This window comes from Ailuropoda melanoleuca, unplaced genomic scaffold (assembly GCF_002007445.2).
Source record: "Ailuropoda melanoleuca isolate Jingjing unplaced genomic scaffold, ASM200744v2 unplaced-scaffold6542, whole genome shotgun sequence".
NCBI lineage: Eukaryota > Metazoa > Chordata > Mammalia > Carnivora > Ursidae > Ailuropoda > Ailuropoda melanoleuca.
The window spans coordinates 1-5954 of NW_023239859.1; the positions used below are offsets into that span (position 1 = coordinate 1).

Below are 5954 nucleotides of genomic sequence, written 5' to 3' on the forward strand. Positions count from 1 at the left end.
AAACAACAATATACTGAAGATTTTTCTTATTAAAATCATTTGTTTCTGATGTTGCAATTATTTATTGTACTTCAACTAAGTAGTAAATGTATAAATAAAGATGGCTGTTTTTGTAGTGCTCTAAGAAATAGAATAAAAGTAACAGGAAAATCAATTCTGGTTATTGACCGGAATTGAAAAGGGTCTGTATAAAGTAGGGGTTGGCAAACGATAGCCTGTCAAAGCTGGCCCACGGTCTGTGCAGGGCTTGCAACCTAAGAATGGTTTTTACATTTTAAATGGTTGAAAAAACATCAAAAGTTGAATGGTATTTTTTTAAAGTAGAATAATATTTCACAAGACATGAAAATAACATAAACCCCAAATTTCAGTGTCATAGAGTTTTGCTGGAACATAGCCATTCTCGTTTGTTTACGTTGTCTGTGGTTGCTCCCGTGCTGTGCCGTCAGAGTTCAGTGGTTGCGACAGAGATTGTATGTATGGTCGGCAAAGCCTAAAATATTTACTACCTGACCCTTTATAGGGAAAGCTTGCTGGCCTCTGGTCTAAAGCCTTCCCTGTAGGGAATGACATTTATCTATTTTATGATTTATATTATACTTTCCTAAGTGTTTAGGGTTCTTCCGTGTTATTAAATGATTTGTCTAACACCCAATGTAAGTGGCAGAGCTTGGGTTTCACATATCTTCTCAACAAGACCAACATTTTACATTTAATGAAAAAAAGTAAAAAATGTTCATGTTGGAAGAAAAACGTGTATTTTAAACATACACAACAATTTTTCTATTTTCAACTATCCAATAGGATTTATTCAGACCCAAGAATTGTCCAAGTAATTTATAAGGACCTTATTTGGTTTATTTACAATATAATAGATTGGGGAATAAATACATTCATGAAATAGCTGGCGAAATACAGAGTGAATCCATGATATCAAGCTACAGATTTTGTACACACATGCAAGTGAATGCTGCAGAATGGATAGTATGAAATGGGGTTAATCTGGAAAAGAGTTAAAGAGTGGTATTTTCCTTCTAACTTTTGTGATGTGTACTTTTAAATTTTGTCCTAACGATTCAAAATGACATCAAACATAAAATGGAACCTGTTAGATAAACTAGGATAAATCAGTTTTGTACATTTTCTTTTATGCTAATTTCTGAATAAATGGTATTCAATAAATGGTAGTTATCATTACTATATGATATTTTCAGTGGAAAACAGACTGAAAATTCCTAAAGGTAGGGAGAGAATATTTGAGGAGTAAATGACTAATTTTATAATCATATATATATATGGAAAGATTTGATCATCTTATAATTAATAATTGATTATTTTCTTTTGGCTGAAAATCCGATGTGGTATAAAAAAAACTGAACTATGGGCAGGCCGTCCCAGCAGCTGGTGGGCGGAGACTGCGGGGCCAGAAGGAGCATCAGCGCTGGGCAGCCCAGCTTCGCGAAGGTTCTCTGTGGACCGTATACCACAGCGGCTGGCAGGCACTGGGATGCGCCTGCCCTGCAGCCATGATGCCCAGGTGGAGGGTCAGCTCCGCTAAGGGGATGGCAAAGGAGGGCCCCAAGAGAGATCGGCGAGCTTGTCAGTGAAATCTGCTCCTGCAAAAGTGGAAACGAAGCCAAAGCAGCAGGACAGGATAAATCTTCAGACAAGTGCAAAGAGGAAAAGGGGAGCAAAGGGTAAACAGGCTAAAGCGGCTACCCAAGAAACAAAGTAGACTGACTTACCTGCAGAAAATGGAGAAACTGAAAATGAGGACAGTCCCGTCTCTGATAAAGCAGAAGAGAAAGAAGCCAAGTCTAATTAATATCATATACCATGTCTTACCAGTGGTCCCTGTCTCCCTTCTTGTACCATACAGAGGAACATTTCTTAATTGTTTTGTAAATGCAAGTTTTTTAGTAGCTCTAGAAACATTTTTAAAAAGGAGAGAATTCTACCTCATCCCATTTTTTAAGTGTAAACGCCTTTTTTTTTTTTTAAGAGGGGAAATCATTTTCTGGTTGTTTCATTTTTGGTATACCCAGAAAATAGTCGGATATTGAATATGAGAGGCTTTGATTGTTTTGGGTGTCATCTTAATATCCCATAGATGTAGTTTTTTATGTCCTATAATACCAAGCATACTAAATGGCAATTTGGAGTCAGTCGTGCATTTAATATGTCTTGTACATTTTAAATTACTCCTATTCCTGTGTTGTTTTGGGTAGAATTGTTTCCTGAAGAAAACCACTCCTTGATCTTGGCTCTCCCTGTCAGAATTTTGTGCGCTCTGAAACATCTTGGTTGTGGTAGTCCAGTTTTACTAGTAAACTTAGTTAATGTGCTGTGCAAGACTGAAAATTTGTGTGTGTAGTGTATACTATATTAAGTTGTGAATTAATGGGACTCAACAATGTAACAGCACATCGGCAGTTGAAGATATTGGTACTTGATATGCTGTTAAGGAAAATTTACCTCCAAATTTTAAGCTGGAAGGTCACTGGAAAAACTTTTAGAAAAGAATCACAGCTATGTGATTTTATAGATTTTTGGTACATATGTTAAGAATTGTGTACAAATTGAAACGTCTGTACTGACCCTCGGAACAACCAAAAACACCTCAATTATAAAAACAACTGTACTGTGATGTAGCAACAAATATTATAAAATCTTTTTTATTAAGGATAATTTGAAACATATGCAAAAGTAGAGAGAATAGTATAATGAACCCTTTGTGTAGCCATCACCCAACATCAACAATTATCGTTTTCATTTTTAAAAAAGCCCCCACCCACCTCTGGATTATTTTAAATTATGTGCCTGTAAATAGTGCCTATATGGATCTTGAAAATGTAACCACTTAAAAAATAACATTATCACAACTAAAAAATAATTATAAGTCAGCATCCAAATAAAGGACATACATTTGAAATTAGCTACTATGTCTTTAAATCTATAATTTCCCTGTCCCTATTTTTTTGTCCATGAAATATTTGTTGAAGAAACCAGGGCATTGGCCCTGTAGGCTTTCCTGCATTATTAATTTCTCTGATTGCCCCACACTTGTGTTATCTAACATGTTCCTTTGTCTCCTGTATTTACCTTACAAGGTATTTGGAAATAGAAGATTGATCAAATTTATGTTCAATTTTAGAACAAGAATACTTCATAGGAGGATCCATCAGGAGGCCAATGAATATTGCGTGTCTTTCTTTTTATGATTTAGGGGACTTGATCATTGCCTAGATCCATTATTTCATTAGGGTGACATTATAATTCCATCAATCCTTTTTAATTTATTAGTTGGAAAACTTATATAAAGGAAACCTCCTCCTCACCTTCTCAGACACACACACACACACACACATACATATTAAACATACTTTTTGGATCATGTTTTCAGTCAATTACAGTTACTATTATTATTACTCAAAATATTCCACTTTTTAAAAAAATTGTTCCATTTTTGGATAGTGGAAGTTTAGCTACAAAATTTTAAACATTTTTAAAATGTTCCCTTAATTTATGTCACAAGAGCTTCTGCATGAGATTTTCTTTAAAGTTTAATTTAAATAGTTTTAATGCTTTTTCTTTATACATGCAATGAATTCTTCAGTGCTTATCATTATTTAACCAAGAATTAAATCTTTCAATTTGAGTTTTGTCCTAGAGATGGCAATCTCCATGCTTCTTGTAAGGGTAGACCTTTTTGAGTCCTGTGATCACATCACTTGGGTTGAGGCTCCCTGCTTGTCTCTGCCCCTCACCTCTTTTTTTCTTATTTGATGTAGCTTAAAGGAGTTGCCTGCAACCAGAAAAGGCTAAGACAGACAGAAATGTTCCTGTCAATAAACACGAGGTTGAAAATAAAGAGATTTGGTTCTCGGTCTGACTCTGGCACTAAGTAAGATAAAATTTATCAAATTGGTCTAAATCAGCATATTCCCCAATGATATCCCTGAAAACCATAATTCTGTGGATCCTTTGTAAAAGAGTTTCTTGCTCAAATAAATTTGGGAATATTGCTTATGATTCCCCTGTCTTGATATAGTCACTAGGCCTGTTAGCATAAAAAGCTCTGAGAATTTTACAGGGAAGAAATCCATTTAACTTGGTATAACTGTGTGGTTTCCCAAGTCTACCTGGGCACAAAATCATTAACACTACTATCTTGTGCCTCTGAGTTCCAAGGTGCACTCTCTGGGAAATGTTGGAATAGCTAATGTCCAGGTTTCTCTTAATTCTGAAAGTTGGATTGTCATGACAAAATGTGTCAGAAATCAATTTTTTCTTTCTTCCGTGTGGAACCTGCCCTCTTTTGTCTTCCTCTGCTCAATCATTGAGGCTGACTTTATCTCATCCCAATTATCCTAGGGAAAAATTTTCTTGGATATCAGACTTCGTATCGGATGTGAATTTTGGTTGCAATCATTTTCTGAAGAGATCTGGAGAAAAGGAGGTCTGGCTTTGTCAAAATAGACAAAAGGATACTCTTAGGAAGATTAGTGTAGTATTGGAATATGAGATAATTAACTTAGAAAAATGAGAATTTGAAGTCATATAAAATAGAGATTAAAACCTAAAACAGAGCAGTCATCATGGAAATAGAAAATGGAAGAATGAAGTTACTTCTTATCAACTGGGAGGATTTTGACTCCAGCACACATATTTAACATCGCCAGGGCTTTTGGTTTATGGACCTGGGAACTATCTGGCACTAGCTCTGCCACAAAATGGGTCACCCTCAGTAAATCAAATGGGCCACAGCTTCTTATGTGCAAAGTGAGAGTGTTTCACTTGATTTTCCCCAAGGTCCCCTTCTGTTCTAAATCAGTGATCCCTATGAAACGTGTTTAAAAAGCATCTGTGTTTTATATACTATTGGTGCATGGAGAAACAAAGTAAAAGAGACGTTGCTTCTTTTCAAGTGTATTTATATTCTCAAGAATCAACTTAGCTTAAGATATGGGCTGGAATTTTCCTGAAGATATTGGTAATGTGCTTGGTGGAAATAGTGTGGCGTTGGGAAAGGAGTTTAGAATTAAAAGAAGGATATGATAGAGCTCTATAAATCATTTTTTTTCTCTAGAATATACCAATGAATAAATAATTTGAGGTAATTATTAGAAAGAGGGTAATACAGCAAATATTCTGAATGTGAATGATTTGGATTATTTGCAGAAATTGTTAAAAACAGAAAACACAAGAATAGGCAACAGCAGGGAAAGAACATGGACTCTGGGACAAGTAGAGCATTTGAGATAGTTTTCTACAACGTGAGAAAGACCTTATGGGCAGGCTGGGACATCATTTCAGATTTTTATTTTCAATTCCCAGCATGTTCTTTTACTAACCTTTTTCTTTTTAATTGCATTCTCATTTTATCCAAGCCAACAGCTTCAGAATTACTGTGCTTTTCGTTTCATGCAGTCAGTTTGCAAATAGAGCATGTCTGGGTTCTTCTGTGCAAAGAGAATTAAAAAAAAAAAAAGTTAACTTTGATTCTGTGACAAAATGTCTTTAAACACAGCAAAACTTAGTCATGGTCCTACACTAAGTGGCTTTATTAAGCTATCTGATCATGACTGTGCCCAAAATAAAACTTTAAGTCTCCCTAAAAATATTTACTAGTCGGAAGCCATCAAAGGTAAATAACCTTAATGTATACAGACCTTAATGTCTAACAGAGAACTAGATACTTTAGAGGACTTGAGGAAACAAAAGTAGTCCAAGTATTCAATGGTACTAAATTGAGCAACCAATTTTTTATTTCTTACCTCAGGCCTGCAAAACTATTGCATAAATCGGTCATGAGTAGTGTCCACTTTTAATACGGTGTTTGCAATTCAAATGTTTTTCTTCCTCAATTTTAATTTGCAGTCGCAAACACCGCATTCCCCTTTTGCTTGTCATATCCTCAGGGCTTTGTTCTGCCAAATTGTTGGCTCACTACT

At 35.4% G+C, this 5954-nt stretch overlaps 1 pseudogene; it reads left to right on the forward strand.

The window, feature by feature from the left end:
• Positions 1-1529: 1529 nt before the first annotated feature.
• LOC100481891 lies at positions 1530-1976 on the forward strand (annotated as a pseudogene).
• The last annotated feature ends 3978 nt before the right edge of the window (positions 1977-5954 follow it).